Genomic DNA, 15385 nt, shown 5'->3' on the forward strand with positions numbered 1-15385 from the left:
TAACGACTTTACTGAGATCTGTGGGACTCATCAAACCTGAAAGGTCTTGCGAAGGTCCAACATGGGTATGAAATTCTGAAAATGTCTTCAAGTGTTTTAGTCTTTCTTTTAAATTCGGATTTCAGTTTTCTTTATTTTATATTATGCAAAATACAAAAAAACAGTTTATTCTGAAAATTTGTAATAAATATGTAAATTAAGAGACAAAATAAATGAACACACATAAACTTACCATCTAAATTAAAAAAACAGGGGGACAGAAGTTAGGAGGTGGGGCCAAGATGGCAGACTAGGTGGACGCTACCGCCGATCCCTCTTGCAGCAAAGACTTGGAAAAACAAGTGAATTGATCACATGCATAACAATCTACGAACTCTGAAAAACAAACACAGATTTAGAGACGGAGAACGAACAAATACGGGGAGACAGCAATTGTTTTCAGAGCCAGGAGCCAGCATACCAGGCAGGTGACCTTCGGAGCCCGATTTGGGGCAGAGCCCAGAGGGGCAGATGGCACAGACAAGGGGCCCAGCCCTAGCCCCCGAACTCATCCCGGGAGGGAGCCCAACCGGTTGGCACAGGCGGAGTGGCAGCACAGCAGGTGGGAGAAGTTCCCGGGAGGCAGTGACTGGTCTTGGAGCGGGGAGAGCAGCGTCCCAGCCGGGGAACCATCTGGCCGGGAGTCTGGCGGGGAGCGGGCGTGGCACGACCGCGGGGACCAGCTACATTTCCCCGAATTGACCCCGGGGGGGGGCCCAATCGTTTGTGCGGGCAGCGTCCACCCAGTTCGCGTGAGTGGCGCGGTGCACCAGAGGGAGAAGACCCCGGGAGGAAGTGACTGGTCTTGGAGCGCGGAGAGCAGCGACCCAGCCGGGGAGCTGTCCCGCCGGGATTTTGGCGGGCCAGAGCAGGGCGTGAGCGCGGGGATCAGCTACATTACCCTGAATTGACCCCAGGGCTGTCCCAACCAGTTCGCATGGGCCCAGCTGGTTCGCCCGGGCGGTGTGGCGGAGCAGCCGGTGGAAGAAGTTCCCGGGAGGCAGTGGCTGGTCTTGGAGCGGGGAGAGCAGTGTCCCAGCCGGGATGCGCAGTCGTGACTCAGGCACAGGGACCTGCTCCGCTCTCCAGAGCTGACTGGGTGGGGGGAGCCCACCCGGTTAGCGGAGCGGTGTGTGACGCGGCTGGTGGGACGGGGAGTCCCCGGGAGGCAGCGACTGATTTTGGAGACGGGAGTGCACCGTCCCAGTAGGGGAGCCTTAACCTTGGGGGTGCGGCTGACAGCAGAGGATCTGACCGTGACGCCCGCGGGCCAGAACCCCCGGGGGGCAATCTCCACACAGCCAGTACATATAGGCGACGCGCCCCGTGGAAATCTCAGATATAAGAGTCATTCCAAGTAAGACAAACAAGTCTGGCTATATTCTGAGGTGCTACACTCCTAGCTCTTTGATCCCTCCCCCACCCTCCCCAGGCGGCTCCATTAACATCCGAATAGCCTCAGCCAGAGGGAGAACTCTGATAGGGATCTGACTGCATTTTTTTTTAGCGGATTTTCTGGAAAAACTAGTTTCCCAGTGATAGCTCGGAGACAGCAGTCCATATCAAACCACATAAAGAAGCAGACCATGACAGCTTCTCCAACCCCCCAAACAAAAGAATTAAAATCTTTCCCAAATGAAGATACAATCCTGGAATTATCAGATACAGAATATAAAAAACTAATTTACAGAATGCTTCAAGACATCACAAATGAAATTAGGCTAACTGCAGAAAAAGCCAAGGAACACACTGATAAAACTGTTGAAGAACTCAAAAAGATTATTCAAGAACATAGTGGAAAAATTAATAAGTTGCAAGAATCCATAGAGAGACAGCATGTAGAAATCCAAAAGATTAACAATAAAATTACAGAATTAGACAACGCAATAGAAAGTCAGAGGAGCAGACTCGAGCAATTAGAATGCAGACTGGGACTTCTGGAGGACCAGGGAATCAACACCAACATAGCTGAAAAAAAATCAGATAAAATAATTAAAATAAATGAAGAAACCCTAAGAATCATGTGGGACTCTATCAAGAAGGATAACTTGCGAGTGATTAGAGTCCCAGAACAGGGAGGGGGGACAGAAAACACAGAGAAAATAGTTGAAGAACTCCTGACACAAAACTTCCCTGACATCATGAAAGACAAAAGGATATCTATCCAAGATGCTCATCGAACCCCATTTAAGATTGATCCAAAAAGAAAAACACCAAGACATATTATCATCAAACTTGCCAAAACCAAAGACAAACAGAAAATTTTAAAAGCAGCCAGGGAGAAAAGAAAGGTTTCCTTTGAGGGAGAATCAATAAGAATAAGTTCAGACTACTCAGCAGAAACCATGCAGGCAAGAAGGGAATGGGACGACGTATACAGAGCACTGAACGAGAAAAACTGCCAACCAAGGATCATATATCCAGCAAAACTCTCTCGGAAATATGAAAGAGAAATTAAGATATTTACAGATAAACACAAGTTTAGAGAATTTGCAGAAACCAAACCAAGTCTACAAGAAATGCTAAAGGAGATTGTTTGGTCAGATGACCAATAATATCAGATACCAGCACAATACAAGGTCACAAAACAGAACGTCCTGATATCAACTGAAATAGGGAAAGCACAAAAACAAATTAAGATTAATTCTAAAAAATAAATAAATAAACAAAACAATACACATAACAGGGAATCATGGAAATCATTAGATAAAAGATCACAATAATCAAAAAGAGGGACTAAATATAGGAGGCATTGAACTGCCAGATGGAGAGTGATACAAGGTGATATAGAATGATACAAGTTAGGTTTTTACTTAGAAAAATAGGGGTAAATAACAAGGTAACCACAAAAAAGAATATCAACTCCATAACTCAAGAAAAACGTAACAACTCAACTAACATAAAGTTAAACATTATGAAAATGAGGATCTCACAATCTACTAAGAAAAACGTCTCAGCACAAAAAAGTATGTGGAAAAATGAAATGGCCAAAAACACACATGAAAAGACATCAAAATGACAGCACTAAAAACTTATTTATCTATAATTACGCTGAATGTAAATGGACTAAATGCACCAATAAAGAGACAGAGAGTCACGGACTGGATAAAGAAACACGATCCATCTAGATGCTGCCTACAAGAGACACACCTTAGACTTAGAGACACAAACAAACTAAAACTCAAAGGATGGAAAAAAATATATCAAACAAACAATAAGCAAAAAAGAAGAGGAGTAGCAATATTAATTTCTGACAAAATAGACTTTAGACTTAAATCCACCACAAAGGATAAAGAAGGACACTATATAATGATAAAAGGGACAATTGACCAGGAAGACATAACCATATTAAATATTTATGCACCCAATGACAGGGCTGCAAGATACATAAATCAAATTTTAACAGAATTGAAAAGTGAGCTAGACACCTCCACATTTATAGTAGGAGACTTCAACACACCACTTTCGGAGAAGGACAGGACATCCAGTAAGAAGCTCAATAGAGGCACTCAGCAGGGGGGAGAGAGATGCTGATGAAGAGTGAGCTAATTAAATCAGGTGGACACAGGAGAGTGTGTTGGCAACTCTTGACTGGACGGGGGATGGGAAGATAGAGAGAGAGGGAAGACGGCAAAACTGGCACGAAACGAGAGAGTGAAAGGGCTGACTCAATAGGGGGAGAGCAAGTGGGAGAAGGGAGTAAGATGTATGTAAACTTACATGTGACAGACTGATTGGAATTGTAAATGTTTACTTGAAGCTTAATAAAAGTTAATTAAAAAAAAAAAATCCTAGAAGTTAAAAGAAAAAAAAACAAAAGAGGGGGATATTGTCAAACTTTGAAGTGCTCTGTAATTATCTTTGTTTTAGTGTTTTTTCAAAGTGACAAACACTGTTCTGTATGTTTCATTAGTCCATAAAAAAAAAAGAATATTTAAATAAATTCATCTATATCACTAAAACTGTACTTTGAACAAATCACCTTTATTTTTGAACATTATAAATTTGGTGTTGTAAAATTTGTTTTCATATAACACTTTTTTTTCAATAGTATGTCTCTAATACTCCTCCATGTACATATATTTTGTGGCGTAAGCGCTGAAGTGAGGAACCCTGATGGCATGGAGCTGTGGTGGTGCAGTGGTTAGGAGGTAAGGCTGCTAACCAATGGGTAGCAGTTTGAGTTCACCTGCTACTCCTTGGAAATCTTATGGGGCAATTCTACTCTGCCCTATATGGTCAATATGAGTTGGAATTGACTTGATGGCACTTTTTTGTTTTTTTTGGTCGCACAAAGCACTGGGCTGTTAACTAAAAGGTTAGCACTTCGAACCCACCAGCCGCTCCTAGGGAGAAAGATGTGGCAATCTGCTTCTGCAAAGATTACAGCTTTGGAAATCCTATGGGGGAGGGGGGGAAAGCAGTTCTACTCTGTCCTATAGGGTTGCTATGCATAGGAACCAACTTGACAGCAAGGATTTTATTATTATTATTATTTAAACCCTGAAATATTCAATCCTATGTGCTACCTTGACACCTGAAACCCAGAAGGTCTTGAATGGCTGAATCTGAAGCTTCCCTCTCCCTTCCACTCTAGCAGATAAGGTCCCCTGACCAAAGAACATGTCTTACCATGGGAACCAGACAAAGCACCTGGTTATCCCTGAATAGTGGGCTTTAGTTCCCAGGGAGCTTGCAGAATTACACGAATAAACAAGTCACATCCTCTTGTTACTGCAAAGCCTGTTTCCATAACTGCTGCTTGTTCAGTCTGTTGCCCAGTGCAAGCCTTGTGTGCTCCTGAGTAGTGGTGTCCTCCTCCCCTGAACTGTGAGTTCATGTGAGTAATCAGCTGCTGTCAGTCTCATCTGTCAGGGTCAGGTGTCCTGTGTTTCACCATCATCATAGCCATAACGTTGGGAATTCCTTCCTTACCAGCAGTATAAATAGGAGATGAATGAAACACATATTCCTGCATTAATTAATTTCATGATTTTACAGAGTCCCATTTCTTGAATATGTCACAATTAAATTTCCTATTACAGTAGGAAATTGGTAAAAGGTTTATCATGACAAAATAGGAAATTGAGAGAAGGTATATCATGGCAAAAACTGCTATGAACATGTGTCTTTCAGTGCACATATGAGTTTGTCTCAGTACAGCCCTGTTTGTGATATTGATGGACGCAGTGTATATACGTGTTCAGCTTTCTAAATTTCTTATTCCTACTTACACTCATTAGCAGTGCATGACACATCAGATGCCATATCCTTGCTAACATTTATTATAGTCATTTTAAATTTTTTGCCAATTAATATGAATATAGAGATTAGAGTTTAACAGTAGTTACCAGGCATGGAGAGATGGGGCTAGGGAGGAGTTACTATGTAGGTAACATTGCATTTTTGTTTATGGGGATGGAAAAATTGCTACTGAAATTGATGTTAATTACACATGATTGATTCAATTGGTTTTATTATATGGTGCACATAAAAAATAATGAATTGGTGAATGCTTTGTTCTTTATACTTATACAAGAATAAAAATAAATAAAATTCAACTTTAAATACACTTAATTCTTTAACATATCTAGAATAAATTTTCCTGCATTGTATGATGTTGGATTTTTAAAAATTTTTTCAAACTACAAATTTGCAGTACTAATGATGCCATCTTATGAGGCCTATTATCAATTCAAAGTGAATGCCCAATGAGTCTCATTATCAAGAATTTTGGGGGCACTTTTTAGCTTAAATTCAAAGACTGTGCACAGCAAAAGCAATGATTAGCCTGAGAGAAAATTGATGGATATACGGTAAAGAAATTAGGATTCTCCCTACTGTTTCTTTCTTTTCTTTTTTCCCCTTTTAATATAATGAATCCCTTTGAAAATTGTGGATTACTTCTTTTTCATTGGGGAAACTATAGGTAAAGGCACCAGAGTGTTCCCTAATTATGTTAATTTTTATTTAAATCTCAAGAGAAATCAATAGGCATTACAGTTATTTAATGATTTAATGTAATTTAATTCTCCTATGTAAAAAAATAGAACTTATCACCTACATGTATTTCAGCAACAGAAATGGCTACAAAAGCCCTATTTTTTCCTATACTTTATCTATAAAATGTATTACATGCATTTGCCTTATTAATACAAATAAATATTTATTAGAGTAAAATATTAGCATCCTGAGATGAACTCTTATATGAATAATATACACAAAAGTGTTCTCAGTCCAAGAGAGTTTTATAAAACTGAATAAGGAGAATTGGTTATGCAAATGTTAAGCTGTGAACAAAACGACTGGTGATTTGAACCCACTCAGTGGCTCCTGGGGAGAAGGACCTGGAAATCTGCTTCCCTGAAGATATTGTTGTTGTCCAGGAAACACTGTGGGGCCTTTCTACTCTCTCCCATGGTGTTACTATGAGTCAAAAATGATTCTACAGCTCCCAAAAACAATAATGTAAAACTGAATGAATTAAGAGATTTTCAAATTTATATTTTTAAAATATAAACTAATCAATTCATTTATTTACTCATTATTTCATCTACAAATATTTATTGAGTACCTACTATATGACAGAAACTGTTTTTTTGTCCTGGGCTATAATTCTAAAAGTTTGTGTGCTGAGGAAACTTATTAGAAAAGTAGAAAAAATAAATAAGCTGATGACTGACAGTGATAAATACTGCTATGAATATGCCCTACTGATACAATTTAAAAGTTTTTTATAATTAAGGGCTTCATTATACCTTTGATATTTAAGTTTATTTTCTAAAATATTTAATCATAGAGAATATGACAATCATTTAATAAAATCAAGACGTCTGGAAATCTGAATCAACAAGAAAAAATTAGTATCAACTTTGTTATTTCAACCAATGAATAAGATATTTAGCTCATTTAAAACTATCTTTTCAAACTACTTTTACATAGTTTTTTTTTTTTTTTTTTTACTTGAGTGACTGGACATGTGAAAATATGGAACTTACCCTACAACTCATAAACTTCCATTTGATGGGTATCCGGTTCATACTGAGTCGAGAGACTACAATTGCCAGAACGCCTTCAGTGTAAGATAGTACCTGCATTATCTCATAAGACATAAGAGAATCAGAACAAAAATGCATATAAATAAACATATAATACAGAGAGAGAAGGTTGAACAGATGTGCAAAATTCTTCAGAGACTTCAATGAATTAATAAAAGTAAGAAGTCCATTGGATTTAGCAAATAGCAGGTCACTGATGCCATTCAAAAGAAAGTTATTTGTGGTGAAGACACACTAGCAAATGTTGTTGTCGTTAGTTGCCATCAAGTCAACTCTGACTCGTGGTAATCTTATGTATAACAGAACAAAATCTTGCCTGGGCCTGAGGCATCTTCATAATCATTGGGTTCTCAAATATATAGTGGTTTCTACCCACAGATCTGTATCCAATTACTTCCCTATATAGAAAATAATTCTAATAAGCTCAACATTTTCACTCTTAAAATATTTATTTTATATAACACAAATCCATGTATTATGCAAGAAACACCAAGAACAATTGTTATCCTCAAGTGAATTTTGCCTGCTAGCTTTCTAGTCCTCCCTGGTCCACTAAAAAAAAAAAAAAAAAATTCTACTACTTTAGCAGCCTATGTTTTTTGCTTATATTTACCAAATTATCACCAGAGAAGAACTAGATGACCGTGCAGTGATGTTTGTACCTGTGAACATGATACCCTTGTTAGTAAAATGATCAAGTAAGATGTCCCTCTGAGTCTGAAAAAGTCTTATACATTTTGCAGCTTCATGTAGTTATTGTGGAGAAGGTGAAGGTCAATACCACATTGCATATTTAGGGTTAAGGGTCAGGATTTGGAAAAAGCTTATAAACTAAAGGTCAAGAGAAGACGTCCACCCTACCCCGACATCGTCGTTGTTCCATAGTGACATGGGAAAACTGCTAGACATATAAACCAAAACAAAACCTACTGCTATTGAGTCAATTCCGACTCATAATGACTCTATAGGAGAGAGTAGAGCTGGCTCATATGGTTTCCAAGGCTGTAAATCTTTACAGAAGCAGACTACCGCATATTTTTCCCTTGGATAGGCTGGTGGGTTTGAACACTCGACCTTTTGGTTAGCAGCCGAGCACTTTAACCACTGTGCCATGAGAGCCTCTAGGCATATAGTGGATGAGTATCACATAAGATGACTTTCCTCCATTGTTTTCTCAATTTATGAGTTCAGTGTGTGGTCTTACAAATGAATGACAAATATTATGAACTTTGATGCCAAAGTATGGATTTAGGTATCAACTGTATGTAGGAGTGCTAAGAAATGCCAGTTGCTCATTACCTGAAGACCTTAGATACCAGGGGGAGGTTCAACCTCTCTGGTTGAGAAAGGTGGGGTGAAGTAGCAAGCCAGTGATTTCATAGGTGAACTTGGAAGAGCTCCTGAGGTACTAGAAAATGATGCCTGCTTATAGTTATTGTGAGTATTTGTAAAAGTTGAATGATACTCTTTTGGATTGAATTGTATCCCCCCAAAATGTGTCCAATTTGGCTAAGCCATAATTCTTAGTATTCTGTGGTTGTCTACCATTTTGTCATCTGAAATGATCTTCCTATGTGTCGTAAATCCTTCCTCTATGATGTTAATGAGGAAGGGTTAGAGACAGTTATGTTAATGAGACAGGACACAATCTACAAAATCAGATGGTGTCTTGAGTCAATCTCTTTTGAGATATCAAAGACAGAAGTGAGTAGAGAGGCAGAGTGACCTCCCACCAAGAAGAATGAAGACCTAGGAAAGGAACCTGTCCTTTGGACCCAGGACCTCTGCACTGAGAGGCTATCAGACCAGGGGAAGATCCATGACAAGGACCTTCCCCCAGAGCCAACAAAGAAAGAATGGATTCCCTTGGAGCTGGCATCCTGAATATGGACTCCTGGCCTCCTAAATTGTGAGAGAATAAATTCCCATTTGTTAAAGACATTCACTTGTGATATTTATTATAACAGCACTAGATAACTCAGACAGAATTTGGTACCAGAAGAGTGGTGTGCTAATTTAACAGATACATAAAATGTGGAAGTGGTTTTGAAAATGTGAATGGGTAGAGGCTGGAAGAGTTTTAAAGTACTTAGTAGTAAAAGCTTAGATTGCCTTGAAGAAGCTGTTGGTGGAATTATGGACATCAAAGGCAATTCTGGTGAGGGCTCAGAAGGAAGTGAACAGAGCTATAACATTGGAGACTGCACAGATGATGAGAAGCAGCATCAGGGACATGGCAGCAGCAGAACCAGAAGACCCTCAAGAAACAGTGCTGGAACCAACTCACATAGCAAGAGAGATGAGTGCCTTCAGGCAGAAGACTTCCTGGTGGAGTAAGGTGCCTCTGGGTGCTTATTGGTGGAGTTAAAGAGCTTTGGAACACTTGCCCCCCAGCAGGGCAGAGATGGGCTGTGAGGCCCAAGGGGCTGAGAGGCCAAGAAACCAGGAAACAGAAGCTGATGAGACAAGGAACACTGCAGGCAGAGCTGCCTCAGCCTCAATGGGTAGGACAATGACCTCTGAAGTCTCAAACAGTGGAGCCATGACCTCTGAGGTTTCAATGGGTTGGGCCACAGTCTCCTAGGTTTCAGAGTCAGGTCTTCATCAACTCTGTTCCCGAGTGTGGTGCTGCCTTTCAAGAGTGCCGGGGGAATGGGGCCATATCTACTGCCCAAAGTTGAGGGTGTGAGGCTGCCATGCTCAAGGGGCGGAAGAACGGGTACTGCCAGGGATGAGAGGGTGGAGTTGCCCCTGAGATGGACTAGGAGAATGGACCTTCCCACATCTGAGGTAGCAGAGGTGCCATTCCAGTGGGCCTGGAAGGTGGATCTGAAACCCACCTTCTCCCAGAATCCAGAGAGTGTGGCCAATACCCAGAGTCTGAATAGCAGGGCCATTGCCTAAACTGTCTCAGAGAATGGAGGATTATTTTCCAGCCTCGAGAATTAATGTAATGTGTTCTGCTGACTTGCTTCGTTCTGTTATCCCTTCTTTCCCTCCAATTTCTCCAATCTGTAATGGAAATGTTTAGCTTGTGTCTGTTCCACCATTATACTTGGAAGCAGATTATATTCTAGATTTCACAGATGAAGAATTTTGGAATTTTGGACTTGGAGTTGATTTAAGACTTTTTCTATGATATGATGGGATGAAAGTGTTTAACATGTGACAAGAAAATGAAATTTTGAGTTATCAAAGGGTGGAATATTATGGATTGAATTGTGTTTACCAAAAATATGTGTCAACTTGGCTAGACCATGATTCTCAGTATTGTGTGATTGCCCACCATTTTGTCATCTGATATGATTTTCCTATGTATTGTAAATCTCATCTCTATGATGTTATTGAGGCAGGATTTGAGGCAGTTTTGTTAATGAGGCAGGACATAATCTACAAGATTAAGTTAAAGAGAGAAGCAAGCAGACAGATAGAGAGACCTCCTACCACTAAGAATGAAGAATCAGGAGGGGAGCAAATCCTTTGGACCTGAGGTCTCTGCTCTGAGAAGCTATTAGACCAGAGGAAGATTAATAATGAGGACCTTGCCCCAGAGCCAACAGAGAAAGAAAGCCTTCCCTTGAAGCTGGTGTACTGACTTTGGACTTCTTGCCTCCTACACTTTGAAAGAATAAGTTCCTCTTTGTTAAAGCCATTCACTTGTGGTATTTCTGTTATAGCTCCACTAGTTAACTAAGATTGATTCTGAAAATATAAAATAATATAGGTTTCTGTTAAGTCCAAAAGCATTACAGATAAATGGAAAATTCATTTACGTGTTTAAGATCCCCATCTCTTTCATAGCCTTTATCATTTGTTAGAAGTTAAAGTTACATATTTGAGTATTCCATCAGATTCAAAAATTATACACATATTTTAAAAATAAATTTAATGCAAAACTCTTCAAAAAGTTCCTTAGAAAATAGACCAAAATCCAACCAAACCCAGTGCTGTCAAGTCGATTCTGACTCATAGCGACCCTATAGGACAGAGTAGAACTGCCCCATAGAGTTTCCAAGGAGCACCTGGCGGATTTGAACTACCAACCCTTTGGCTGGAAGCTGTAGCACTTAACCACTATGCCACCAGGGTTTCCAAGAAGGTTAATTAATGTACATAACTATAATGCAGACTTTGGTCAAGAAAAATTGAGATAAAGCTGCTTTTAAGCTTTCTGGTTGAAAGTAGCTTTATCTGTCTGGTATGGCAATATTGTTCTTTATGAGTACATAGACTTTAACTTTGGTAAGATGGAAATTTAAGAAGCCTAAGCACTCATGTGCCAACCCAATGTTAGGCAGTTGCTGCACAGAAGAAAAGAGCTGGTAATATGATCCCATAAAGATTACAGTCTACTAAACCTATGTGGCAGTTCTAGTATGTCAGAATCAACTTACCACACAACAACAACAACAAGATAAACTTAAGCGTCAAAATGTATTTAAGAAACCATGACCATACTACTAATGTGAGGCCTGTGCTAATTAAGAATCAATCAGTGCATAAAAAATCAGGGCATATTTAGTATTATTTGTACTTGTAGAATTTAATATAAGAATAATAATTTAATTTAATATAAGAATAAGAATTAAATATAAGTTAGTGTATTTTAGCAGTAGCCTTACTGTTCCTCTTTGTGTATGTGATAAATTAATTTAGAACTACAAGTTTAAGTTGAAGTCTAAGTTATTACTATTGTAGTATTTAAAAAATCTTAAGGTTAACTCTACTTAAAAGTTTAATTTATTAAATTTATATGAACTATATGTTTCTAATTATTAATTCAGTGAGTTGATGACAAAGTGAAATAAAATGTTTAATTTCAATTTAAATATTTGAAAGCTTTTAATAAAGTAACTTTGTAATTGAGACCAATTTTCATGCAAAGACCTCTGAGAAGTGACTGCTAAAATCTAGATACACAAAAAGAAAATAAGCTTTGTATTATTAACATGTCTTGGAAGAAGTACAGCCAGAGTGCTCTTGGAAATGAGGATGGTGAGACTTTATCTCACATACTTTGGACATGTTATCAGGAGGAACCAGGCCCTAGAGAAGAAGGATATCACATTTGGTAAAGTAGAGGGTAATTGAAAAAGAGGAAGACCCTTGAAGAGATGTGGTGATGGTTAAGGTTGTGTGTTAACTTGGCTGGGCATGATTCTCAGTGGTTTGGCAGTTATGATGTAGGTTGTGATCATTTCCATGATCAGAACTGATATAATATGATCACCTCCATGATGGGATTTTCTGTGAGTAGCCAATTAGTTGAAAGGGAGTTTCACTGGGTATGTGACCTATATCTAATATAGGTGGACATTCTGTCAAGGCTCAGGGCTTTTGTTCGCTCTGGATCCTGCAGCTGGCTCCTGATCGTCTGATCTCTGGTTCTTGGGACTTGAGCCAGTAGCTTACCTGCAGTCTTTTCTTTGTAGCCTATGAGCAAGAGCCCTGCTCTCTGACCTGCCAATCTTGGGTTCGTTAGCTCCTACGGCTATGTGAATTAGGAGAAGTCTTAATCTGTCTCTCAGATTTAGGAAGTTCCAACCTCTACAAACAAACGAGCCATTTCCTTCATATAAATCTCTCTATATATATTCGTACACTTTACTGGTTTTGCTTCTCTAAAGAACACAGCCTAAGAAGGATGGATTGACACATTGGCTGAAACCACAGGCTCAAACATAGCAACCATTGTGCAGGTGGCAAAGGACCAGGCCATGTTTCATTCTGTTATATATTGGGTCCCTCTGAGTTGGACCCTTCTCAGAGGCACCTAACAGCAATAAAGACTTTATTAACAGTTTTAAGGTTTAAAAATATGTGACCTTAATAATTGAATAAATATTGAATAGAAATTGGGATTGCCTGTTTATGGACTATGTGACAGATATGAATGAGATAAATATACAAGGCTTCGTATTAGATGGTCAGACTAGAATATACTTGTATAAAGAAAGGATATCAGTCTTGCCTCAACAAATGGCATGTTTCTTGTAAACTGACCATTGTTTTTCAGAAAAATGGAAGGTCTTCTTAACCAGCTGTTGAAGGAACAGGGTGACTTTTGAATAGAACGTACAGGAAAAAATGAACAAAAACAATAATTTATCATGAAGGTAATTCTGAATCTTAATCTTCTTGACCCTCTTCGTATATCAGGGAGAAAGTAATCCAAATCTTCCCTTCTTGTGTATCCTTTGAATATTTCTGCCATGATGGGTAACATATGGAATTAAGGTTATCAAATGGGATGCCATATATAAAATCTTAGGAGTTTAGTACGTGAGTATACCAAAGATAACATGAATACTTTTTAAAGTACTTTTGATTTACTTTATTAAATAAAACTTTCAACCATTCCAAAAAAATTTAATAAGAAATAGACACAAACTGTATTTAAAAAAATAAATAAAATTTGGCCTTTGAGTCGATTCCTACTCATAACAACAAAATGTAATAGTCAGTAGAAATTCACTTTACAGAGTTTAATAATTCTTGAGTAAATGCTTTAGGAAAATACACAGTGAAGGGAAACCCGATTGAATGACTCATGTCAAGACTGAAACATTTTCTCACATGAACCCAAGACATACTTACTTACAGGCATTGGAGCTAGGTTTGTGGGACTGGCTTGATCTGACTTTCCCACCCAATTTTCATCAGAAAAGCTGGGATATGGAGAAAGAAAGCACAATTGCATGAATATTAAGGAGCTTTATGTGAGCGTTCTCATGCTGGAAAAGCACAATGTGTCAAATTTACAGGGTAATGAAACTTAACATTGGATATATCTACTTCCAAACATGTCCCAAGTATTAATCATTCATTCACATCAAAGAAGAATTTGAGTCTACTGTTAACTAGAAGAATCTAACTTTATGATGATGGAAGTAGAACTTACCTCCTACTTCATAAGTGAGAATGACTCCCCACGATTACCTTGTCTTGTATACAGTAAGATAGGTCCTTATACTCAAAGCAAAGATTGTAGAAGCATAGGTAAAAAAAAAAAAAAGGAACAATACATCACACCAGTTAAGATGGACCTTGTGATATACTTAGGGAAAAAACAAGTTGCTAAAATTTTCTTAAGACAATTTCATTAAAAATAATAATAATTAAAAACATGCAAAGTATAACTTTAGAGAAATAGATATTAGGAGTTTTCTGATTTATTAGATAAAATATATATTTAAACACAATACACCTGACTTGTGAGCACATAGTTGAAGCTGTATTTAGAAAAAATTAAATTAGAAATCAAAAAGAAATTTAAATCAATAATTTGAGCTTCCCAAAGCAGAGGAAGAGAAAAAAAAAAAAAAAAACAAAACACTAGAGCAGAAATAGATGAAATTGATAGTAGAGTATAATACAGTAAAACAAACCAAAAGCAGTTCCTTTGAAATTGTTAAACTACTACGCACACCATCCAAGAAAAAAAAAGAATATCAAGTCCTCAGGAATGAAAAAGGGGACATCACCTGAAGCTAAAAGAATAATAATGGAATATTACCAAAAATTTCATGTGACTAAATGACTAAGTGACTAAGGCTGAGTTAAAATGGAACTGGTTAAGAATTCATTAATTCTGTATATTCAGGATCGTATTCCAGTCAATCCCTCTACTTCTTGGCAGTGTGTCTACTGTGAAGTCATTTAACAGATTAAACCCTTGCTTTCCTCATCAGACAAAGGGAAATAATAGTAATGTCAAACCCAAGGACTAGTGTAGAGGATTAATTGGGAATTTAATCTGAAGAAGTTTAGTACAATATTTGACACACTTTGAGTTCTTTATGCAAAGAGATTTCCCTTGAGTGTGGACACTCAATGAGATTTATTTCACCTGTAAATTTAGTCCAGAAATGCTGTTCTAGGCACCCATTATAGACTGATAGTAACAGACAGTAATGCCAAATAACCAAGGGGAAAAAAAAAAAAGTTGAATGCATGAAAGGAAACTTGTTTTGGTTATCTATTTTCTTATTTCCTCTGGCAAGAGTATTTCCAGAATACTAGGCAGTTTCTCATTAACTTCCCTTGGAGCTGAATTGTAGGATAAATTTACCCATATACACACACATGGATGAAGAGAAAGACCAAATTTGGTAGTGTTCTATGTATTCCTTTGGAATAAGCTAAAAATACCAAGAGAGAAGCAATGTAAATAGTCAATTAAAAATTCTTTACTCTGACTTTGGTGAAGGACTTTAAAAGAACACGGAGAGCAGAAACCACGTTATGATGCGAGCTCCACATGTCAGAAGCCATTAGCTTTGAAATAT

The sequence above is a fragment of the Elephas maximus genome, chromosome 7 (genome assembly GCF_024166365.1).
Source record: "Elephas maximus indicus isolate mEleMax1 chromosome 7, mEleMax1 primary haplotype, whole genome shotgun sequence".
Lineage (NCBI taxonomy): Eukaryota > Metazoa > Chordata > Mammalia > Proboscidea > Elephantidae > Elephas > Elephas maximus.